The sequence below is a fragment of the Semicossyphus pulcher genome, unplaced genomic scaffold, assembly GCF_022749685.1.
Source record: "Semicossyphus pulcher isolate SPU_LCO1_2020_fin unplaced genomic scaffold, fSemPul1.0.p SCAF_10, whole genome shotgun sequence".
Classification (NCBI taxonomy): Eukaryota; Metazoa; Chordata; class Actinopteri; order Labriformes; family Labridae; genus Semicossyphus; species Semicossyphus pulcher.
In genome coordinates, this window is record NW_027211604.1 from 23,767,571 (window position 1) to 23,794,496 (window position 26,926).

The window sequence follows — 26,926 nt, forward strand, 5'->3', positions numbered from 1 at the left end:
AACCAAGATGACCAGAACAAGTATCAAAGTATACAGATAGGCAAACAGCTCCATGAAGCTAGCTAGCAGATAGATAAGGCCTCAGTATATGCAATATTCAAAGGTAGGTAAACAGTTGTGTCTAACATGTGTGTTAATACAAGCATAGTAAACATGATGGTAAATGCGTGGACATATAGCCTTCAGTATACGCAGAACTCAACAGAACATTAACAGTGCTATCTCCTGATTAGCATACAGCACAACGGGGAAAAATGCTGACCACTTTTCCACCGAGGACAATTAATGAAACCACTTAGGACGAAGTCGGATTCCAAGGCAGAGTCACGAGGGACAGATTTAACACCTCGAGTCAACCTTTAAATCAATATTCAGTATCATGCTAGGCTTTGATCTTGAACTCATTAATTAAAGGAAATTATGGTTAGTCAACATGAGCTCTTTTTCTAAAGCCAAACTGCAGAAAGAACCATCGCTGTGCTCGGGAACAAAAGCTGCTTCAACACTGAACACACTGATCTTTTTAAACACATCTTTACAAACAAGTCAATTCATTTTATGTTGCAAGTTTGATATTCTAAACCAGATGCCAAAACATCTCATCCTTTTGTCCTTAAGTCAACCTGCTATTCAGTTTTCTATTCAGTTTTCTTATTTTGGCTTTCAGATTGAGGGATTTGTTCACTCTGCGATCTTGTGCATGAGCTGTTATTTTCCAGCGGCTCATCGCTTCCCGTAGCCCACTAACCATGCATCAGAAAAGGACTTGTAACAGCGACAGAGTATCCTTGTCCCTTCACTGCGGCGTCTGCCAGGGTGCTCTTTAAGCTGAGTCATTCTCTTTGTCTTGCTTTTTGTTTTCACTTGCAATTTAATACACAAGATTACTGATATTACAGGCATGAGAAAACAATTTCATTTGGAGCGACGACAGGACCATTGATGCACAACAGTGAGAGAAGATAACAGACTGCTGAAAGTAAAATTTCATTTTCAGATTAGAGACAAGCTGTGCAAAGGCCTCTATAAAAAGCTGTCTCGCCAGATGCCTTTTTGGGCAAATCCTTGATTTGATTAGCTTTTAAATGCTGTTTAAAAAGCCTCCACTGCACAGAACACAATTAGGTTTTTCAAATGGTGAACTAGTGATCCCCTCTACAGCTTGATATCCACAGGCTTATCTCCCACTTTATTGCATTATAGTTGCAAAATATTGCCGTAATTATACTGTAAATAGAAGCCATAATTGGAATGGGAGCCGTCCTGTAATGTGCAGTCTCATTCAGTCTTGGAAAACAGTGGATGGCAAGTGAAGGTGAACAACTTTATCAGCAGAAATGCCATAAAGATGGCGCCCAGAAGAAGAGCGCACCAAACCCAGCGGTGAAGGCAAGAGAGGAATTAAAGGGAATATACAAATAGAACCGAAATGAATGAATGCATCGAGTTATTCTCTAGACGGGCAACATTAAAGCATAAAGTGTGGCTTGCTGCTAAAGCTAACTTTATCAAGTTCACAACAAGAAGATCTGAAGCAGTGGGCACCCTCATGAGAGGAGAGGGTCTTCAAATGCACAGAAAACTGCCAGAGTTGATTTTTTTGGATATGAAAAGTAGTGCTCAGACGCCCCATGAGTTACAGAAGATGAGGCGTACTTTTTAACTTTCAACTTTCTTGAGTGGGGAGGTGGACTTTTTTACCTTTTTTAATGGGAAGGAGCTCTTAAAAAGATGGGATTGGGATGGAATAAGGTGATGTTGGTCTTTTGGTCCGATTCCCCCATTTATAAACAACATTATTGGTTTTTCATCATATATTTCCAATATGATCCAAAAGGCATGACGTGATCCATCATGATTTTCAGGATGGCAGTGTTTGCCAGTATACATCTATATATATATATATCTCACCTTTACAAAAAAGACAAACTTTGGTAATGTTAAGGAAAGGTCATGGTAATTGGTTAAAATAGGAAATATTGACCACTGATAGGAGACTGGATGGAAACAACAGTCTACCTTAGTTACCCACTTTGGTGACCCAACCACCCATCCTGATATCCTCTATTACGATCTCCCCTCTTACATTTTTTTCCACTCGATTGCTTGTCTGGAAAATGTCAACATTGCATCTGTCCAATACTTTAGTCCAGAGCTAGATATCCTCACAAACATTGCTTAAAGGTCAACTCTACTTACCAGCCCTTATACCACCAATGGGCCTTAAAAAAGTCCAGTCAAAGTCTATTTGACAAACAGCCATGAAATCTCATTTACACATTATTCTTCACAGAAAAAGAGCCCCCAGCTTCAGCTTCAAGGCAATATGCACATTTTAAATTGGACTACAACCAATGGTAAACCCATGAGTTAAATGTGCTTACATTCTTATGTTTAAATGTCTTTTAATGTTTTCATTTTCGCAATTGTTTTACAGCTTGTGAAGTTGAATTCTCTCTCAGAAACAGAACAATAAGAGTTAGTGTGGTATGTTTTAGTACTATGGCTAAAGTATAGGATTACTCTGAACTGTAACTCCACTCCACTCTCCACGTTGCCTTTTGTCATTTAGTGTTGCAGCACAAACAGAACTTTAAGTTGACATCTGGCATGTTTTCTTTGCAACTCCACAAGAAATCATTTCTGCAAACTTCTGAGGCAACATCCACAACTCTTACATAAGTTTGCTTCTTCCTGAGAGAATGTGAGAAACATGGAAGTGGGCGCTGCCTGATGGTCCGTCTGCAGACACATGAGCCAAATTGGACAGAATCAGAGGATCTCCACTCGCAGCATCTGCAAACGATACAGCTCTTGTCATGTTAGAGCCACACTGATTAACTTTCCCAACGGGCTGTAATGGCTGAGCTAAAACAGGGAAACTGTCCTACAAACTAAAATATTACCTTCACCTTCTTACCTACAAGAAGAGATCTTGGCTACTTTTAGAACTCCTTGTTATTTTTACCTGAATGCTCCATCTCTTGGAAGCAGAGAGGAGACAGGCTGATACATTGCCTCACCAGCGATAACAAAGTTAGCTATAATCACTCCTCTTCAGTCATGTCAACTTCCCCCAGTTGTCCCTCCTGACAACCTTTACCCACCCCCGTTTTTCCTTGCACTTACCAAACACCACATGCAAACACACTCGCCAGCGGGCAAATATCCCCTATAAGCACTTGCACTCAATGATTTGTTTGTTTCAGCTGAAAAGGTTAGGACTCAACATAATGCGTGTGGGTAAAACATGCTCCAGTTAAGGCTACCTTAATCTGCCTTGTCCTCTGGGAGTCTTAATGAACGTAGGCAGAGGAGGAGCGCCATCACTGGCCTGCCTGTCGGCTCCATCGCATCAAGAGATGCTGAACCCTTGTCAGAATTAAGGGTGCAAGACACTGTCAGTCAGCTGGAGAGAGGTGAAGGTCTGGTTAATGAGAGTGCGATGGTGAGAAAAAGATAGGCCACACTGTCCACTTTTACAGTCACACTGGCTCTTTCAAATCTATTTAAACGTAAAAGAGAAAATTAATCTGATTCACGACGCTGTATGATTTTTCAAAACCTTTTCCCCCTATAGAGGAAGTATTGCTTTATAAGATAAATGCTGCAGGGTCAGGAAGTGCTGCCAGAACTCTGAAGGGCAAAGAGTGTCTCTGAGTTTGAAGATAGGCACCTATATTGTGGTTGTTAATGGGGTTAAGCATCTGTAATCAGATCTCCTGTTTGTCCTGTCTGAGAGGATGTTTTCTAGACTCGGCGTGTGTTGGGGTGAGGGGACTCTCAACTGGACTAGCAGCTGTGAATGATGTGGGAATAAGAGCAAGGGGTGTTTTACCACTGTAGAACTAAACTGAAAGTATAGTCTCATGGCAGTCCAACAACTTCAACACAGAAGCTGAGAGCGGCTGTGGTTGCTAATGCTAATGCTAAGGATCCTGACATACCAGGCTGTCTGTGGCCCTACTTTTGACGCTAGCTGGCCTTTGTCAGGTAATCTAGCTGCCATCTTTCGTTTCGAATCCAGACTGCAACCACTTGCTGGTATGGAGAGTTATTCCCTCTCATGTAGGTGCAAAATGCAAATGGTAGTTGGTCATTGGCTGTGGTCTTAGCAGTGAGTTCCAATGTAAATTCTTGGACCAGACAACGCTAGGCGATCTTACAGTTGGCCTTCCTCGCTGCTCGTTCTAAACACCTTATTCAAGGCATCCAATTGCTTCTTGTGAAAATATCTCATCGGTTTTGGAACTCTTTGGTTGTGAGCTTACAGACCTCTTCAGGTCAGACGGACCAAAAAAAATATTTTGTAGAAATCTGTTTTTTATATAAACATTTTAAAGCAAATGGCATTCGGCATGAGAAACAGGATTTAATGTCTTGAAAAGACCTTTTATGTAATGTTCTGCTGTAATTTGCAGTCATACCATACCATATTAATGGCTCAGTGGTAGAGTCGGTCGTCTTTCAATCAGAAGGTTTGAGGTTCGATCCCCAGCTCCCTCAGTCTACATGTCAAAGTGTCCTTGGGCAAGACACTGAACCCCAAATTGCTCCCGGTGGCATAGCCAACAGGTATGTATGTGATGACTAATTGACAGTTGGACACTTTACTTTGCCATTCAGTGTATGAATGTTTGTGAATTTGATATGTAGTGTAAAAGCAGGTTTGAGTGCTATATAACTACAGTCCATTTACCATTTATCAACATGTAAATTGTACAATTTCTGTCTGATTGTTGGAGCACATGTGATTTCTTAAAATAACTCTGCTGTCCTGCAAATTATCCTCACATATCAACTCTGCATTTACCATCAGTAAGGACTCGTGTAGTGCCCCAGCTATTAATGACTCCATTATGGACAGAAGATGTAAAGAAAAGTACAGATGCCTGTAAAATAATATAACATACAGGCCATGACATGATATTTCCAGATAAGACGATAATTAAACTCTTATCTCTTGACTTTAAAAACTACAAGTGAGGACCTTGATGAGATAATTAAGAGATTACAGGATAACAACTTCACATCTTGAAACAACAAGAAGATTACAGAATGATATTAGGATAACAGGGATCTATCTGTGCTGTCAAAGATCAACTATGGATCTTGAACTGTGCAAAATTAGGCGACACTATAGAGGTCTGACGTGCTCTTGCTTTTAAGCACATATGCTGACATTACGCAGAGTTGAACACTACAGAGAATCCTCTGCTCTAGAAGGTCGAGTGTAAAGCAGTAAGGCGGACCTTTTATCAACCCCATAGTCCACTGATGCTACACTCAACATGAAAGCCATTTTCAATTGGACACAAGCATTCAGGGGCCATTGTTGGAAGTCTCCATCTCTTTCTCCATACCTCTGTCAATGGCAGGATTGTGAAGTAAGGCTCTGTGTCCCTGTGGACGGCTGGGAGCAGAATTTCCACTGAAGTTTCCTTGGTAACAAAGCTGTTGAGCCTTGAGCTCTTACAGTACATTCCCATTTGCACTTTGTAAAGGTGAAGCTACAGGATTTGGCTTGACAGTGTGGAGTCACTCTGGGGGCCCTGGCTACGTGAAGCAATTTTGACAGATCAGCAGTAGAGCCATGAAGGGGAGGCCTCCTCTAGCTGAGACCTCTCTCTTCAAAACAGCAAAAACCATGCTTTTGCTGTTTGGCTAATTACCCAGCTAGCATTTCAGATCTTGTGTTATACTGTAACATTACATAGCTGCCAATTATTGCTACTGAAAAAAGCCTTACAAGAAAGACTTGTTATACATTTGCCCCATTTATACTTCCAAGTGTCTTGAATATTCATCAAATCCAGATTATATGTAGTCGATTATGTTTACAATTAGCCAAACATTGGTGTCCTTGTTAGCCTGATCACAAATCTATTTGCAATTTGTCTTGATTTATCAGAGCTAGATGCTAATAAGCCCCGGATAATATAAAATGTAGCACATTACAGTTTGCAGAGCTGGAGGGCTTGTCCAAAAATCAAAGTGAGAGTCATGTGACAAATGGAATGGAGAGACACCCTAACTAGGCTAACATATTAAGTACTAAATGCTGTTGGTCACAAAGGCCTGCTCAAAGTAGTCTTCGCTCAGCACAGCTATCCCCGTCATTCATGTGACCTTGGTCTTGCAACTCCTCCCGGTCCCACAGAGTGTACCAAAGCCATGCTGCTGCACAACGTCCGCAGCTCTCTGACAGACAGCTTGAGATGTAGCACGGAGAGACAAGGTCAGGTGACCTTTTTACAAGTCGGGTGGATTTATTTCTCAAGAAAGCTACCAAATGTTACAGATTGTAGTTAGACCTGACTGAGATCTGATCAGGTGAGCCAAACTTCCTGCAGATGCGTCCTGATTGATCTGAATGCATTTTGATTGCATTCAGCATTTAGATAATTTATGAGCATACTGTTTTCCATATCCAGGTGAGATGTCCAGATACAATTTGAATGTAAATACTAGGTTAAAATGGGGTCTAAATGTCACAACAAAAATAGCAAATTGAATTGAAAGCATTTGCAGCTCTGCTTTTTGTGCCTCTGTTTGATCTCCGGTCATTTTGACCCTGATCCAATACCCACAGTGCCTGTGATTAGCATATCGCTCCCCACAGTCTGCACTTGGCTCTGTCCACATCAAAGCATCAGCTTTAAGGGGAAATGAGCAAGGTCCTTACTGCCCCATAGCACACATGTCCATAATCTGCAAGCGTCTGATAAGTTGGTGATAGAGATCTGTACTGGCAACATGTAGGAGAAGATAAGCCCTGCTGATGTTGCACTTTCCAATGTTTTCCTATTGAGGTCATAGATTATTAAATACCCCTTAACCGCTGTTCATTTGCTTTGTATTCATTTCCTGATTCAAACAATATAATCACAGCTCACAGAAATAAAGCAGCAGGTCTGCGCTCCTCCTCAGGGATCGAGCAATTTTCTTTAATCCTTCAGTGATCCGAAGGAAACGTACACAAGAACCAACATGCCCTTGCTACAGAGATACACGTCCCAGGAGAGGACTAATGTTGTCTTTACTAATCAAGGTGTTTAGAAAGGAACGAGCTGAGGAACACAGAGAAAATAGAGCTGTCCATGTTGTTCCCCTGGGCTGCACTGTGCAAGCCAACCAAAGAGGAAATCACAACACCCGGGCACACACCAGGACTGAAATGGTTAGTTTGGTTTTACAGTACATAGCTTTTTAATTTGTCTTTTGATAAGGAGTTTAAACCTGGCTGGGCGTGACAACCCTGCCCACCCCTGTTAATGGAAAAAGTAAGGATATTGAGTCTGACAACACAGATTTTCCAGCAAAGAATGAGAATATATTGAAAAGAGGTTAGAAATTGGTTGTGTGATTCTCATAAAAAAGGATGCTAGAATTTAAAATGAATCAATGATTGCAGTAAAGAAAGATTTATTTACATTATCTAACATTAAAGGCAGAGTAAGCAGGACTCTCGTGGATGCATCCTTGCTATCTGGCACATGATCGCTAGGCATCTAGACTTTATATGAGAAGTTGACACCGGTGAAACTTCACACATTTATTGTGTTGGACTGTTTTGTTTGTTGGATTCAGCTCACCACACCTCTTAAAAAAACGACTGAATATGCTGCATTAAGTTGTTTTCTGAGAGAGGCCAGACTTCTTTCTGTCTGTTTCATAACAAAAGTAATTGAATGTTACTATAATTAATTGAAGCACTGTTAATACCAGAGAAGCAGAAAGCGGCAGAATTAAAGAAAATAAATGCAATTACCTTATTGCCGAGTACGGCTCAATATTCAGCATGCATAATGCTTCTTATTAACTCGTTGGCCTTATGCAAGCAGGCGCTTTTCCCCTACATGGCATTTTAATAGAGCGGCACCTGTTAAGCGATTGAAATCATAAATAATTGAAATGCATATGTGCACACGTGTTATTTGGATGGCAAAGAGGTATAGCAGCAGAGCAGTGAATCTGGGTCAGGGATTTGACTCCGGTTCCGTTTCTCTCTGAATGATATTCAAGTATGTATGTGGTGATGTGGGCTGCGTGGGTGGAGGTGTGACATCTTTAATGCCCTGATCTCAACATTAGGGAGGTATCCAAAACACAGATCTAAAAGTCAGTGAGTTAATCCTGGGGAGAATTGGACTGGGAGACCCTCTCTAAACAGATTTCAATTCTCCAGCATTCCTCCTTTGTACGTTCTTGTTGGCAGCACTTCTGTTAATTGTGATCAAAGGCAGATGGTGTAAGCTCTAAATTCTGCTTCAACCTTATGTCAGGTCATCTGCATCAAAGTCTATGGATTATTAATTCTCTTTTTGGTTAGGCTAAAACTCTTGCAGGACATAGGGGATATGCATCTCTGCAGGCCGACCCAGCCTCCTGAAAACTGTGTGTGTCAATTAGGAGCGGTTTGGACAAAGTGTAATGCAAAGCGATTATGATTATATATATTTTTTATCAGTTTAATGGCAAGACATTTTTAATGCACGGAACTTTAAAAGGCACACACATTTAGTACTGAATCTATGTGCAAAAAAAAACATATACTCAGTAGTTTCCGATAATATCTGTCCACCATTATTGATCATGTTATGTTCAGACTTCCTCCTATCCTTGTTCAACCATCTTCATCTCTGGATCCTACACGTCCGCAAAAGCATATCTACTACCCACACCTTAATGACAATGATGTAGCCAAATATGTGCAATTTATTGATTTACTTTACCTACTTGCTCTTCAATCAAAACCTTTCTAAAATAGATCCCACTTTCTGGAGTTTTAATGATATTCTTCAGCTTTTTTTCCCGTAGCACTGCACAAATGTGCACAAACACGTGAGAGTTTTGAAAGCAGTGTCAAGAAAGGTGGTTTTTAATTGCAGATAAATTAAGTTTGGACAAGTTTGGACACGTACAGAGGACGCCATGTCCATCATATAATTGAGCTGTTTTACTTCTTTGTCACTACTATTGACGGAAAAATGTAGCTAGAGAAAACGGAAAGTGTAGACATTATGACTGCTTCCCTGAGTAATTACTAATTGTGTATCGGGTAACACGTAACAGGCCAGCATGTAATTGTCCGCGGTGTATGAGGGAGCATGCTCTGTTCTGTTGGTGATCTCCCCAGGGAGAGAGAAAAACCAGATTCCCATATTACTGATCAATTTCCCCCACAACTTCCTGCCTCAAACTAATCATGAGTGGCACTCTATCGGATATCGTGAACAAACATGCATGTATGAGCATACATTATACTCGGCGGTCGCTTGTAGGTATATCAGGTGTTGGAGAAAACGCTCTAAAGTCTGTGTGTCTTAATCAAAATATTTTAGCTGCTATAAGTACAAATGCCTTTTAGCTCTTTTCACTCAGCTACTCTGGTTATTATATCATAATACTTAGATTTAGTCGGGCACGTCTCTTTCTTTGTAGTGATGCCATGACCCCGTCCTGTATTGTGTATTTATTGTTTTCCAAAACCAAGTCCCAGTCCCTGGGTTTGTATATTGCTATTTGCTTTAATATTACATATGCAAAATGTACACAGTAAGCAATGATATATTGACATATATTGACGTATATAAGTTGCAGGCTTACACCAAACACTGTCTACCACATATATGTTGCTCCTCTTGGTTGGTTCCCTGACACTTGGTCAATACAAGACTTTTTTTTTTAGATGATTTTTTTGGCTTTTTATGCCTTTATTTAAAGAGAGGACAATGGATAGAGCCAGCAACAGGGGAAGAGAGAGTGTGGATGACACGCGGCAAAGGGCCGAGCGCGGGAGTTGAACCCGGGGCTGCCGCATTGAGGACTACAGCCTCTGTATATGGTTGCCGATTAAACCGCTAAGCCAAACCGCCGCCCGTCAACACAAGAATTTAAGAGAAAAACAAAGTCTATCGGATTTTTAGCTAGGCAAAATGTACAGTGCACAGGGAACTCATCCGAAAGCCCTGCAGCCAATTTGGCATTGAGACAGCCCTGAGCACTCAGACTTATTAAGACCATACGCCAAAATTTGAGTCCGTGCGGAATGAATTTCGGGGAAGAGGCGTTATTTGGGGGAATAAAGTGGCTTATGGAGTCAACAAGTGTCGGCCAATTTTCCTAAATAAAATGCAAATGTATGCAGGAAATCACTCAAAGATCCAATTGAGTCTTTGCTCTGTTATAAATTCTGTCATGTTATAACTCTTCTGTTCAAGTGTTCACAGATGCACAGATTACACGTTAAATACATGCGTAACATGAATCCTCTATAGTGACACAAAGATCCACCATTCTGAGTTAATTCATTGGCAGAGCTCCAATGAAGACAACTGGCAAAGCTAATGCATAAAACATTCTCTGCACAGCAGCCTTGGTGGAACAAGGGACCCATAAATAAATTGTTTGCACATAATATCTTGGGTCAAAATTTATGGCCTAGTACTTGCGATAAAAATTATAATCTATTATTCTCTATATTTTTATTTTATGAGGGGAAACGTGTAAAGAAAGCAAGGAAGCCTATTTGAGCTGAGGTAATTCATACTATTATAAGAGCTCAAATACAGCACCATGGACAGCGACAGCCAAAACATGTTATGCTTATGATTCCTTTTCTTTAATAAAGCTCTAACCTTGAGATGTATTACAAGGGATACAATTAAATGATATAATGTTCAGTGTCAAGACTGTGACAGCATGCCCTACTGTACGCAACCTTGTATCTTACACAACGGTACAGAAAACGTTGAACACCACACTTTGAGAGGCCACTAGTCACTTGTTTTCAGAGCACACATGACTTAGTTGGAAGTGAATACTTCATTTTCAGCGTTGTGATAGCTGTTCTGTTTGAAATCTTTTCTGAGACACAACTGTAATGATTTCATTTAGATTGAAGAACATTTGCAAAGTTTTCAATTAAAAGTTACTTTTCACTTAATTTAAACCCACTGCTGTACACAGTGAGAGTATACACACGAGTGAAACGTGATGCGAGGCAGTGTGTGGTGGGAGAGCAGTAATAGGAAGAGAAAAATGCATCTGGCCGAGCTAAGACAACTTAATTAAAACGATGTTGATTACTTTGTCAAATGATGGCAATTTAAAGGCTGAAGGAGGACTCGGAATAAAGGGAGACGTGAAAGGCTCAGAACTCGCTGGTTTTCATTATTGTGTTAGTTCTCCATGAGAAATCAAGGAGCCACCTATGGTCACTCCCTCGGTTAATTGGTGTTATGTTAAAAGCGCTTTAACACGGTGATGAGATATGTCACTGCCCGCGGGGTTAAAGTCATTCTAGATGTTTCTATGCTGAGATTCTGGGTTACATTGTGCGCTTCTGTGCCTCCCTCTCCTGATCTATACTCGCTGGATTCCCTGAAATCTAATGAAAGTGATGACCAAGCACTGACCCTGAACCAAAGTAATCACGTTTATATTAGCGTTGTTATTGTCAGCAGTTTAATTGTGTGCATGACTTCACAAAGCGTAATGTAATCATCCTTTAATTGGCTACTGGAAATAAAATAATAAAATCCCCCCAAAAATGGTCGTTTTTTTGTAGCACTAATCTCAACATAAATATTGCCAACAAATTATAAATGCAACAATTAGTTTATTAACCGGAAAATAAATAATGTAAAAAAGGACGTTTTTATGGATTACCCATTTACATTATTTGTCAGGCAAAACAGCCAACCATACTCTCATTCCAGCTCCTCATGTGTGCTTGCTACTTTTCCTTGTTAAGCCTTATACACATGTTGAGCCGACTGATTTCTAATTGTTTCATATAGTTAGAGATTTAAAGTCATATCTCTTGGACAGAGCTTTTCTCCATATCGTCTTATAGATCTTAAGATAAACCCTCTTAATCTGAATTACTGCTTTGGTTAAAAGCTTCAGTAAGAGACCTCGGGTTGGGATCATAGACTGTGATCAAAACAGTCTATCTGGAGGGGCCCCTGACCTGCATGTTAGACCAGATTGGAAAATGACCCTACTTTTTGGCTGACCGCCAGGGTCAGCCCTACACATGGGTCTGTATGTGACTGACTGAGTGACAGTACTTTCAGAGCTACCTACTTTACTCTCCATGCCTGTGACTTGTAGTACAGAAAGAAATGTTAATATTGCTGTCAGAGATCAATGGGACTCATCACAATTCATTTTCACTGTGCATTTTTGGCCGAGAACCGCGCGCGCCACGTGGTAAAGATAGGTGAGCCTCCTATTCTCTACATTTTCGGTGCATGATTTGCGTGTCACGCCAGCAGTGTGAAGACTCTCATCTGTTTTCATGCATTTCAAATGTAAATGAACATGTCCCGCAGCCGCCACGCACACGCCACGCTTCCAGTGTTGCCCACAAAAGTGCACATTGACCTGAAGCAGTCAGCCACATACTAGGTTTTGACCTAGTCTTGTTATTTGATTTATTACAAATGTAAAAATGTTCCTAATTACTTTGTTGTCTCAATCACTAGCTCTTAGTAGCCTTGAACACAGCATGGTGTTCATTTTGTAAATTACAGTCCCATTTAGATTATAATAGATGATAAAGCAGGGTATGCTTTAAGGTGTGGCTGCCTGTAATTGACAGGTCGCCACCAATGCAAGCAATTCATATGTCCAAATATGGTCACTTCTGGTTGCCAAAAAACAAGATGGGGATTGCTAAAATGCCCAACTTGAGGCTCCAAAAAGGGGCTTCAGAAACCGGTGGCTTGTGTCACAGAGGATACATCCACAGTCTGTGGTGGGAATTGTTTGTTGAAGTAGAAAGAGGTTATTTGACAGCAGGCTTTTAATCGGGCAGAATCTATTGACAGGACCCTTGGTTGTTTTTAAACCAAGAAAAAATATTACATAACTGTCGAAAAGCATCCATTAATGCTGAACGATATAAAGATATAAGGACCATCTAAACAGCCAGCTTAACCTTGGAGGTGTACATATTTAAATATAGCAGCTTCCTGAGGATGATGGGGCAGCTCGGTGTGGGAGTTCTTCCTCCATTTCATCCACCAAACTCCCCCATCCACCTTCCCCTCCCGCATTTTCAGAGCATGTCAAAGACCCTGAGAGGTTAATTATTTGGTGCATGATCTGTTTATTTATTTAACTCAGACCTCATTCCCACCGCTCTTATCTATTCCTTCGCAGCATGTCAGGAAGTGGGCTGAATCCTAATAAACCACATTCCTTTGCAGCTCTGAGCTCCTCTGTTAGAAGTAACGCTCCGGGTTTGGGAATGAGATATCAACCGAACACACAGGCATCAGGCACACATCTTCTAATGTCACTGTGTGCGAGACTTCAGAGGGCTGATCTGAGACTGTGCTCTCGCCAGCAGAAACTCGGCTATTGGTAAATATCTAAAATGATGTTTGTGGATGTGAGCAGAGAAAAAAGGCTCAAGGTTACTGGAGAGATGCGAATGCGGATCACAAATCCTATTCTTTCCTTCCTCCACGGCACACAAACACATTCTTTATCAGTGAAGAAGAAAGAAACTCTATTACTCATAAAATCTTAACAGCGTTTGACTTCCTGCCAGCGTTTCACACATCACATTCCTCCCCAGCTATACATTAAATCTTTGCATATGGAGTAAAAAGAGTCTGATAATTTTAGAATTCAAAGCAAAGCTGTAGGAACATCTACATGTGGCGCGTGTGGGTGACTAACACACACCTAATCGGTAAAATACTACTCCATATGCTGCAAATGAGACCTTCCACTGCAGCTGTATATGTTTCATTCTGTTGTGCCAAGAAAGGCGACACACAAGCCACTAAGCATGCTATAGAAGTCATGAGTGATCTTATCTGTGGCCAATTCCTCTAATAACTATGCAAGGTACGGTCGGCATGTTTGATGATTTTGCCGCCCACAATTTATGTTGCATGCCAATGTTCATTAGCAATGCAGGAAGTCGTGTGCCATTATTTAGTAAGCTGGGAAGTGAAGGGATGAAGGTCACAGTGGTGAATGGGGATATAACACATTATGTGGCTGTGTTTTATCCCCGGCTTTCGCGATGCTTTCATTTCTTTACATATGAGCAAAGTATGGAAATAGATAGAAAGACCTTCATTGTCATTGTAGTGCACGAGTACAGAAATTGGATGGCTGTCCTTACTGATGCAGAGGTACATTAAAATAAGAACCACAGTTAACACCACATTGTGGCCTCTTTAGTATTGCACACACGCTTGTATTTCACATTTGCTCGTGGAATAGCAGTTTCTGTTTTCGCTTTATAAAACAAGCTATTTTGATACTTGAGAAAACATCCACATGATGATCATTGGGGAAGATCTTACTATTCAAGGCATCCTTTTTGTGCTCTTGTTTCCCTATGCTGTCGCCCAACCAGAGATCAGGCTTTAACAATACATATCAATCAGATAAAATAATGCCTTGATCAGTCATATCCAAATCCATTGGATCAACTCAGGTCGAGAATCATCTGATACCATATTTTCCATCCTGATTCCACCCATTCTAATACAGAGACTTGACTATTGGCCAGTACAGAGTACCTCTCTGTTACCAGAGGTATACAAATAAAAACATAAAGACACTGTGTTTTAACATTTAGTTGCTATATTTTATGTTTTTACTGATTTATTATTATAACTTTAAAATTAAAAAAATAAAGCCAGAGAATCTGCCCTTTGACTTTCCTTACACCTTCTGTTATGTCTGATAAAGACCCCCTCCAGTGAACATCAAGTGTTTAACCTTGTAAACATCTCCATGTGGTGTTTTTCATGTGCTACAAGACATATCAGGGACAACATCAGCTGAGTCTGCTTTTAAACTGCAGTGCACCAAGGACAGGCTGAACAACACGTTTTCAGATTGGCAGGTTTGAGATGTCACAAACCTAAGGAGCCAATCCTGTTAATGGACGGGGTGACACTATGCATATCAATATGTGCAACCTATGGCAACCACTTCAGTGATGCGCGAGCCAGCTGTAACCGTCATCAGGATTTTTGCAAACTCACTACTGACTACTAACGTTAACGTTACTACTACTAATTGCTACATTTCAAGCTAGCTAAGTTTCAACAAGCTGCCACTAAACGATGGCAGAGATGTGTTTTGTTTTCACAACTGAGGGGGCGGTTTGAAATTTGCATAGTGGGCGGGGCCTATGCAGACTGGGGAATTTTGAATGAGAGAGAAGGAGGAGATGCATTGGGAGGATTTTAACAAGGTAATTAAACATATTTTGCAGAAAAAATAAAATTCTTTGTTGCTTTAAAACCTTAGGTGCTAGTGGCAGCCATCATATACATGATTGCTGTGTGGGCCATTGATCTGGAGAGAAGGAGAAAGTCATTTTGAGGGGTGCTAATGAATTGAGGTATAGATCATGCATTGACTGGCACTGGCCATTACATCATACCACTTTTTCATTTAGCTGTATCGTAGACATTTCCAGTGCAGTTATCAGTGTAACTCTACTCAGGAGGCAAGCAAAAAAAAAAAAAAAACACTAAAACTTTATTTTTTTCTTAAAATTGTACAATTTTCTGAGAAGAAAAATAGCACATAAGGCCTTTTTTTCTGGGAGTATGTATTTCTGTGCCAATCAGCTGCTGAGCTACTTGGCTTGAGTGGAAGCCTTTATGCTCCTGGGGCCATCACACCAGCCTAGAAGATGCAGCAGCCTTTGCTTTTTGCTTTTTTTCATCTGCAGCTTTCACTTTCATCCGGCCCTGCCTCTCTGCTCACCTGCCGCGGGGAGGAGAGACACTGACCAGTGTGGACACACTCTGCCTTGGAGCTTGTCCGATCCCATGTAGCCCTCCCAGCCTGCTTTTGTTAACCTCCAAACGCCCTCCACTGTTGTTCATCCATGTGAGAGGCTCCGCACCGCGTTCCGAGCTGATGCATTATAAATCAATTATGTTCTGCTATGGAACCAATCTCTCTAATCTTTTTCTCTCCAACATTCACTGAAATCATAATGACGCCTGAGCTCATCCATCTTGGCTCATGCCGAGTGGCACTATCAGCTCTGATATCGCAGTCCTGCTGTCAGGGTGCCTGGGTGCTCATATATAAACCCACAAAGAGAATGCAGCAGCGTCCCATGCTGAGTTTTCTATTGACAGTAAGAAATGAGACGTGCCAATACTTAGAGCACTTTAAAGAAAATTTGGGAGCTATGTGACATAATATGAGTCACATTTCATCAGCAGGAACATTCCCAGAGGGACCAGGGTCTTTTGGAGGTACTCAAGGGTCCAAATAAAGTCCTGGGAACTGTTTTTGTCCCTGCTCCAGGAAGTGTACTTTTCAGAAATACAAAAACTTTATGACCTTGCAGTGCTATACATTTTTGACTGGTCGAGCACTTACAGCATTCAGAAGACCTACAGAGCAGCAAGTAGTTTGATTGTGTGGATGTGCCTGCCATGCTAAAATAATAACGACGCTCGGAGGAGTTGGTGGTTGTCACTTTCACCACTATACACCAGTAAGCTCAGTGTTTAAAATAGGGCCGAGTGCATGGGATAAATAAGAAAAGGTCTGCAGGATTGGGGGTGAAAATAAAGATATGAAGCTGTGATCATTTGTATTGATAAGAAAAAAAGAGGATTGGGTGCAAACCTGTTTTAAACAGGAGTCTAATTTGGCTTATATTCATGGCTCCTTAGACCTGGTTTAAAAGTCCCAGCTGCTTTTTTGTTTGGAAAAGAGAGCCAATGCTCACAAAAGAAAACCATACGTTCTACATTCATTGTTCAAATAGGCCCTTAGAAGTCTTTTGACATACTGATTATTTAATAAAGTCCACTGTAGTGGACACTACGACAACCACTTTGACAATCTATTAAAAAAAATATATAAAACACACTGACAAAGAGAGGCACTAATTTGAGACGACAGAAATGGGACGTAAAAGCTGTTAAAACAAGTAAACTAAAAAGTCAACCGGGACTTTCACACTTGAAGCGCTGCAGAGTTGAACTTGACACCTTTAATGGGGGCACAAACCACAGGAATATGTTTTATATTTGATCTATGACGTGCTTAAGTGCTAAGAGAGTTGCAGTTAACACCATCATTTACAAAGACGAGCGTTGGGGAGCCATTAGGCTCGTCTTGTGTTTGACTTTGTGAGTAGTGGGATGTTAAGCAACGCATGGGAGCCTGAGCAGGTGCCAGAGTGATTATTCCACTGCCCTTTTAACCACAAGCCACATTTCTCATGTTAACTCACACAAACACACACAGACAGGCAGAAATGCACACAGAGAGAGGCGACAGACTAACCCACCCACATTCAGCCGATGTGATAAGATATTCTGCGTGACAGCTGTGGGTACTGAGAGGAAAAAGAGATGTCAAGGGATTGGCTAAATCCAGTCTGCTATAGGCTACAGAACACATAATAAATCCTATTGGCTTTTATAAGCATCTCGCTCCCCTTCATCATCCCACAACCTTCTCAAATCGAGTAACAGCGAAAGAATTCCAAAACCTTTAGCCTGCAGCTACTTCAACTTCAATTTTGACTCGGACCCTGCAGCACAAACTAAAGGCACTTTGGTGCAAACATTGTCTCTGGGGGTTAAGTTGAAACATTGCTTGTGTGCAGAGTAACGCTTCATGCTACCTTACAAGGTCTTTAAAGGAAAGATTCTCCCTCTGGTATATTTACACTCTTAAAAGTGAATGTGTGGTATTCAGCACATTCCCGTTCCCCTGACATACTGAACCTAATCCATTTCAGTTTTTAGTTTATGTTGTGTCATCCTTGAATGTTCCCCGTGTTCAGTGAGTTCAAACATATCCCAAAGCAGCTGAGGAAACGCAGACTTTTCCCTCAGCATCAGGTTGCGACTGCTGAAGTAGTGTGATATTGAATGTTTTATTCTAACAGCCCAAAATATGAATCCTGAATTTAACCAAGAGGGTGCAAATTCCAAGTATTTGGCTTCTACCATATGGAGAGAAAGTGTAAAAATGAGACCAATACCTGTGAGTTTGTTCTCAAAGGCCGGTGCAGACAGCAGGTACTCAATATCATCTCCTTGTTTGCTTCAAGACGCAAAGAGGGTATGCAAGGTCAGAATTGAGAAAATATGTATTTGAATCAAGAAAAAATGTGACGAGTTACGTCAAGTTTCATCTCAAGTGATGGAAGTTATGTGGCAGGTCAGTGGGATGAAAAAAACAAGAACTGCACACCAGGAAGCTCCCGTAGAAGGGTTTATTCAGCACGAAGTGACGTTTCCAGCCAACACGCTCTTCCTTAGACTTGTCTTCCTTGACTTAGGTCAGTGGGATGAGACATGGCAGTTCCAGTAGTTACTGGGAGTCTAATAGAAGAGACATTTCTGTGAGCAGCCTGCAATTCCACTGACAGATTTCTTTCAATTATTTATTTCATTATTTTGGCCCTGTCCCTTTCTTTCTTTCTTTCTCAATTTGAGATCTTTGTGTAACAAGCAGTGATTTGTCCTGAAAGAACAGCCACAGTTTCTTTACATAGTGAGACAGACGTCAGCACAAGTGCATACCTGCCAACACTCCCAATTTGGGCGGGAGTCTCCCTCATTTTTCCCCACTGTCCTGCTCTAGTCCCGATTTGAAATCTCTCTCGATTGTGTCCCTATATTTCACATTGATACCAATCAAACGGGTGTTCATCAACCTCAATGTGGGATATGTGTCATAAGACCTGGCAACCCAACTGGCAACAGCGGCAAGCATGCGCAAACCACTCTACCTGGCGTGCGTATGTGTCACTCCTCACTGCCGCGGCTCACTACCTCTCTACTGCTTAGCTTGCTGCGGAAAATGGCTGAAACGGGACGAAAGAAGAAAAGATACGCCTCCAAATGTAACCACACTTGGAGTGAGAAAGTCCCCTTTATTTCCCGTAGCCGCATTGATACATACCATGCATTTTGTAAGGTGTGTAGAACACGGTGGGAAATATGATGTTAGCAAGCATGCTAACGGTGCCAAGCACAAACAAAACATTGAGTCTCTCCCTCCCCCTCTCTCTCTGTCTCGTATGTTTTTTGTATCTGTTTATTTCATTTATTGATCTGTGGTTTGGGGTTATATGTTGACAGGGTTGCTGGGTATAGGCCGATTTTCCGATACCCAGGAAAATCTCCATCCTTTTCACATCCTAATGCTGGCAGGTATGCAAGTGCGACAAGCAAAAAAATGCAATTAACCTGGAGACTAAAATTTGTTTAAAACGGAATAAAATGTGTGTTTCAATCCACTTCTACACTATAAGAAAAGGCAATCCAAGAAACACAACTGGTCACAATGATTCTACAGTTAGGTGCCATATTTTATTGCAGCAGAAGAGTGTACAGAGAGTCACACGATGACCTTGCTAAAAAAAAAAGTACCATCTATTAGGAAAATGTGATGGAAATATGGGATTTCGTGTATTTATTTAAGGAAGGGCACAATATCCATATTGGTAGCCACGGAGCCAGATGGTTTAGCAAGTGGAGGCTCTGTTGTAGGTTTTTTTTTTTTTACTACGCCTACAAATGTAGGTTTCAGAACTACACATCCAAAGTATTAAGGCCAGTTCAGATCAATGATTCGCAACAAGACTGGATGCAACTGCCAAAAGAATCTCTTGACATCTGATCGTAAACATTCTAATACGGGGCCGTTCACATCAAAGCAACGCAACGCACACAGACACAGCTGACCATCTCCATAGCAACGACGCACTGACACACCCCACTACTTCTGTGGTAATGCTATAACGTTAGTTAATACTATATCGTTAGTATTACGCCCAGGTTACATGAATTAACTAGCTGGATTTCTTGTTATTGTGGATGAAGAAATGGATGACAGTGACAGTGACGTGCTCGCAATGTTAGCTGTAGAACTGATTATTTAATGGTGAAGACAGAGAGTTTGGAAAGAGAGGATCTGGAGCCGTCTTTGGCTACTGCAGCGCCAGAGACAGGGTGCCTACGCCAAATTATGCTGTTTCCTGATTGGCTAAAGTGAAATAGCTACATCATTCAGTTCTAAAACTGCATTTGGAGATTTGACAAGTCAAATCCTTTGTAACTCCACGCAACCAGTTCACTCCTCTGCAATTTTCTCTGCAACATTCTAAAACTGTTTAGTTGCGTTGCGAATCATTGATCTGAACTGGGCTTTACATGTGACCTCAGGATCCATGTCAATCTACTGATGTTGCTCCAAAAAAACCTGATCTTTCAACCCCTCCTCTAAGCAGGATTAAAGATATTCATGACAGGGAACAAAAACTAATTCTAACTCCATATTTCTAGCTCCTTCCACCAGTCAGTTTAGTCTTCAAGAACTTCAACCATGTCCAGTTGCCGTTTGGATTAAGCTTGTGCTTATGCATTCTGGTGTAATAGGGCTACCTTCCATAGCAAAATGAATGCCTAAATGGGTTTTCTGTGTGATGTTTGAATAGCAGTGCAACTTGTTGAGAAAGAAGCCCTCACTTTTTCACTGAGACAGCAAAACCTGAAATTCATTATTCATTTCCTGCAAGTGCCGTCTCTAAAATCTGCAATGTTTGTGCAGCTTCCGCAGTTTTCCGCTTCAAAATGTTTCCAGCTGCAATACGAATGTCTTTCTGTCATCTATTCTTAGTTGGATATCAGCTGGAAGAGAAAAATACAGAACACCATCAAAGTCTGACTTGGCCTAGAAATGGAAAGGCGGTTCTTAACAGTGTGTGTGTCGTGTTTCTGTGGATCTGTGCTATACAGCAGGCTTACAGCAGGACGGTATGATGCAACCATCTCTACAAGTCACTCCTTTTAAACAGACTTAATCCATCAGCAATCTATTGAATTTCCCCTGGGGACAACAGCGATTCTGAAATCCTGTTTCACTCCGTGATGGCTTAATACTAAAATCAGATGTACACTGGCTCCCTGAAGAGTTGCACTGTACCACTTCATCGGCCTTTGTAAGCCTCCTCTTTGGTAAAGTATCCACTATCAGCATTCAGGGTGGGGGTGGGGACTTTATCTAACGACAGCCACTTTTCTTGATGGGCTTGTTTGATTGATAAAAATAATTTCACCGGAGAGACGAGAGCCAATAAATAAAACTAGCGGGGAGCTGTGGCAGCGAGCGAGGCGAAGGCACAATTGTTTTTTAATCTGGTGGTGATGAGCGAGGTCAGCAGCGATGATTAAAGTGTAGGGGGCCCATCATAGTCGCGCAACTGCTCGGCTTTTCTGTTTGCACCTTGATGAGATGAAGGGCCAGGAGCATGCAGAATGGAGTGCCACGCCGCACCTTAATCCCTGATTTACTGCCTGTGGCACCCATTGATTGAAAAGAGCAGCACATCGTGGCTGATCTGCCTAACAAGGGACGGGTAAAGGGGAGATTAAAGAGTGTGCGTTTGTGTGTGAAGTCTGCGAAGTGAGCCGCCACCTACACACCCAAGTCATCTAAGTCGCTGGAGTCAGTGAAGTTGTAAAGCGGACAGCCCAAAGAGCCCAAGCAGAGAAAAGAGAGACTGAGTAAACATGCCAGTGGTTTGTGCTATGCAACATGTTCCCTGCTGAGCTCCTGTTTACACACATAATGACTGCGATACGGACATGCACACTTCCAAAGAGGCTCACCCACGCACAGAGAAGGCGCACACTAACACACACACATCCAATTAAGCAGGCAAGCTTGAGAAAGACATGCTTTAAAAGCTCACAATCAGAGAAGACTGACTTAATTAAGACTCCTACATACTGTATCTCTGATGGCATTGCATCTCTCCGGGTTCCCGCCGGCTGCACCGAGCGTCTGAGCTCACCCGGGGAACGCGCAACAACATGCAACACCGACACGTCAGATTCCTCGATGGGAGTCGTGTGATGAGCTACAGTTGCAAGGCTCCGTTTTTTCTCCAAAAAATGCTAAATGTGTTTTGAGGAAGGTTTTCCAACATTGTTAAAAAAGAGAAAAAGAATGATGACACCCCATGTGAGTAATTCATAATTGCCTGTTCAGACTTTCAAATGAATACACCACCGCAGGCTACAGTGGCACACAGAAAAGAGGGAAACCTGAGAGCTTAGAGAGACCCAGAGGTGTGGAGATGTGCTCGAGCCCACATGCTAATTGGTATCCCCAAACTGATTCCTCTGCTCAAGATCTGATTAGGAGATAAAGGATCTTTCGTCCTCGCTCACTCATTTTCTCGGTATTTCCTGAACACGTGCGCACAATCTATCTCCAGAGATGACAATAAAGGCCACCAAAACTTGGTTTCCACTCGCTAATTTGCTCAGCGTGCTAAATGAAAATGTAACCAGCTCTCTGACACGCGGCAGGAATGAACTGGCGGTAAAATGACACCCGGCAGAAATGTATCATAGCACAGATGGAGACGATAAATAAGAACGCAACACAATAAGAGCTGAAAAGAATCGAATAACATATATCCAACTGGAATCACATGAATATATAAGCGCATTTCTCATGGATTAAGTGTAAAAGCCAAAGCTACACCCCCATTAATGCTGTTCTGTTTTGTGGGCAACATGAGGACCTGCTGTTGTGAAGAAGTGAGCTGAAGAGTTCTGAAAATACTCTTTTGTCTACTGCAATGTTGTCTCAAGGGTGTGGGCTTAAAAAAAAAAACTTCAGTAAAATCTTCATACGGTTTCTAAGAGCTTTAATATCCTCAGATAAACCACAATGAAACGCTACAAGAGTGAGGGCTTCGCTGAAATATTAAAATGAGACCTTAATATGAAGAAGAAAGCCCCGAAACTGTGGTGCGCCGTGAATAAAATATGATCCAAAACTTCCTGAAAATGCATCAAAGTCGAGCAGGAAAGAGCAAACAAGGACCCTCAAGGATAACATAGATCGTTATGACATTTACAACAATCTCTTTGTTAAAATAACATGAGGAAATTGAAGTTTGGAAAAGCACACAGGAAGACGGCGGGTACAGAGATTTGACTCCGCTCACGTACACTTCACACAATGAGGACGGGGAAAATCCGAGCACTCAAGTGCTTCTCAGAGCAATAAACACATGACTGCAGCTTTGATTGAGAGACACGCTTTCAGCTCTTCATCAGTCAGTTAAAGACAGGATTTTCAGCATAAGCTCAAACGTTCCTGTTCTTGGAATATAAAGCAAATTAGTAAAAGTACGACAAAGTCCATCTGCTCAAGTGGCAGTGAGCTGGGCCCTCATGTTGAGTTCATCCATCCGTCCATGTCGGATGTCTTTACAAAGACAGCAACTGTGTAACCTCTCAGGACATGGCAAAGGACACATCTGTGTTAAACAAAACAGGTACTCCTAACCACTTCATTTATTCTGGTGCTTTCAGGTAAATAAATGTCTGTTAAGTCATATTGCCAAATGAGGTAACACAATGGTGATTGAGCCTATGGCCCACTGATAAAAGCCTTTACATTTGCAGTATTACAGACTGGGTGTCTGTGGCGACATTCACGGAAAAAATCACAAGCGGCGCCCAGTTAGTGATGCCTTTTCCATCAGCCAGCAGTGGTTGGTCTGACAGAGAGGGTAGGCGGAGCTAAGCGGCTGCTTTTCCAGTCTCTGCAAGTGTTGCGACTAAATAAGTGAAAATCCAGGGAAAAACAAACAAACTCGACGCTCAGATGAAGCAAAAAAGAAAAGCAACCCTCACCGATGAAAATCAAGAGGAGCCAGCCGTAGACGTTTGGTTAAATTGGGAAGTGTCCTCCCGCAATTACCGTATATCACCATTAGGTGGCGCCCAAAAGAACGAAGCTGAAATCTTCAAGATTGTCAGTTTAGTGTAGAGCTAAGTGTGGAGGCAACCAAGAAGCTTTTGAAATGCTTTACAATCCATGTTCTAAACTGTTTTAAATCAATTGTTACAACAGGTAATTGTAAAGAAATGAATGCATTAGTCCCCAGCGATTGGTCCGGGTAATTGGATCCCCCTCCCAAACAGGAATGGGTTAGAGTTGAGGCCCAGTCAGAGTAAAGATAGAAACAGTGAGTAAGGAGGTGACAACTCTGTCTGATGTCAGGCAATGAGACACTTAGCACTTAAGGTGACGGTTTTAACTAATTAGGAGAAGCTGAGCACGGTTCACATTAATGAATGGGGTCAGTCGATGGCCAGGAGTTAGCGGTGACCGGAGGGCCTGGATTTGATCCCCAATTATGAAATGTGTTTGAATAAGACCCTTAACACTTTGAGGCACCGGGAGCTTCATTATGAGTGTGAAACTCAAAGCGCAGGGCGGGGAGAGACTCCAGGAGTGAGGTCATTCTTTGTACTTCTGATATGTTTTAAAGCAGACATTGTTGAACGGTTTTTTCTCATTGAACGTTGAAGAGATTTCTTGTTTATTAGGCCTTTTGTAGACACTTGAGGTAAGTTCACAGGGACACCAAAATCATCATCAGTGTACAGTATGTTCTAGTCGATGCTGCCAGTGCGTCTGTACATTGTTGATGCCACGTCATATATCTTTGAAGTAGAGCTGCAATTTGCCAATTTCTTCAGATGTGACTATTTGACTGAAAAAACAACAGAAAAATGGAGATCCAACGAGAGTTCCAACGAGAAGTGTTTGAAAGACTTTGAAAGACTTGAAACTGAGTCTTTTGTTGCAATTATCCCTCCTGCAAACTGGAAGTCAACACTGACAGACAACACTGCACAGAGTAGGTAGCTTATTATGACAACGGATCAGTCTTGAATACAGTTAGATTGGCACGTTATATCAACGTCAATGTTATGTTAACGCATTAAAAACTGGTTCCCCCTTCACCATTGGTTCTGAATCTAGCGGTAGGGCGTACAGCCGCTTCTGAGGGGAATAGATGATCAAGAAGATATGATTAACGTGCTAAAATAAACATATAAAAGTGCTCTGATGTGCATGTGATTAAAATGTGATGACATTAACTTCTGTCTGTGGTCGTATCTCATGCAGCAGAGGGCACTTTGGGGAAATGGCCGACTGTGCACCGATTACACAACCTGCAGATGACAATTCATGTTTCATCTTTAATGTTGAACCTCAGTGGGCAGGGTGGAGATTTGGTTTTGAGGGTTATAACAGAAAATGGGTGTGTTGCTGAGAGACTGCAATCTGTCAATGAAAAAAAAGGAGATGTGTGTTAAGAAATATTTATACATTTATAATATGGCTGTGGTTGTTTCAGTTGGTTACTCCACCACTTTGGTCCAGAGTTAAAGTTATAACCTCAAAGATCTCAGTTTCGTTCTCTTTGGCGGCACCTGTGGTAATAAACAGTAATTGCGGGAGCACACTTCCCAGATATCCAGACAGTGCTGCATGTGTGACGTCCACGGTTGGCTCCGGTTGTAACTCTTTGTTTTCCTCGCTGACGGTCGCTTTCCTTTTCAGACTGTTTGCTTCATCTGAGCATCGAGTTTGTTTCTTTTTCTTTGGATTTTCACTTCTTGTTGAAGTTGTATCTGTAGTCATCGATCTTTTCTTTGTTTGTTCAGCCATAGTAGATTACTGTTTACTCGCAACACTTGCAGAGAGCGGAAAAGCAGCCGCTTAGCTCCGCCTGCCCTCTCTGGCAGACTAACCACTGCTGGGTGATGGAGAACGCGTCACTAACTGGGCGCCACTTGTGATTTTTCCAACGAAAGTCGCCACAGACACCCAGTCTGTAATACTGCAAATGCAAAAGCTTTCATCAGTGGGCCATTGGCTCAGTCGTTTGTAATCTGCTGTTTTTCATCTGTAAAGCCCAACTGTGTCGTCAGTAAATACGGCCTCTTAGAGTCACCAGCTTGGCTGTAGCCTTTTTTTTGTTTGGATTTATTTCCTTATAACCTTTGAATGCGTTATTGTCAATTCAAGAAAAAATAATGTATTCACCAACAGTTATTGCAGGAAGGTGTATAATATAATTCCCATCAAGCTGTCCGATGTTCTACAGCGGTTGCAATTAGAGTTACTGCCACTATATCATTGTGGCCTTGTTGATTTAAGTGTAATAAAAGCCTCAAACCTTTTTAAAATAACCTGCGTTTCAGAATGATATGTCATCTGTGCCATGGTAAAATGACCCCCATCTAGCTGAGGAATACATTCTTCACATTCGCGTCCACATCTTGTGATCTGTGAGAAATTCTCTGAGTGTGCTGCTGGTTCAGCTGCAGAAATGTATAGAAAGGTCAGAGAGTGGCTGTTGCACTAAACTTCTGAACCTCTCTCAGATTTGGTGAAGTGGAAGATAAGTGGATATCTTGACATTTCTGTATTTTTTTCCCCCTCGCCTCGATATCTAAAAACAGCATGCCATAGGGTGAGAATTCCCACAGAAATGCAACTGATACTGGCGTACTGTTTGCACTGCTGTCAGGCTGTTTTTCCCCTATATCTAACATGGGCTATTTTTACTAGGCTCTTATAGCAGCTGTATACACCTGGAATGTAAGCAAAGCAAAACTGAATATGCCACAGTTTTAACAGATGTGGTTGTGGGACAGTCCAGGTTTTGTTTTTATCTCCTTTAAGAACAACACAGACTTAAACTTTGGGGAATCAGTAATCTATATTCATGGGCTCTGAATCTGTCCATTTGTAAGAGGACAGTTTCTTATTCATCTTATTCAGACAGTGATAGAAGCAAGAAGAGAGCAGGTCATTTACCACTCTTAACCACCGCTCGAGGACCATCTGTTTCGAGGATTGAAATAGATTGGGTTCCATTTGCATCGTACTATGGTGATCCCAGCACTCTTGCGTGAGGATTTTGGTTCAGAAAGTAAAGGTAAATGTTGGACGGTCTCGAGTCCATAAATGGGTCAGAATTTACAAAGCAGAGGTGAGGCTACAGTTTGGTTCTAAGAGCTCAGATTATCCAGATCAGAGCGCACAATTAGCATTAAAAGGT

At 41.6% G+C, this 26,926-nt stretch overlaps 1 protein-coding gene across 2 annotated transcripts in view; it reads right to left on the bottom strand.

Annotated features, from left to right (window-relative positions):
- The window catches only part of LOC138598341 (cell adhesion molecule 1-like), a 436,964-nt gene that overhangs the window by 263,766 nt on the left and 146,272 nt on the right, over positions 1 to 26,926 (bottom strand). The gene's annotated exons all lie outside the window — the stretch shown is intronic.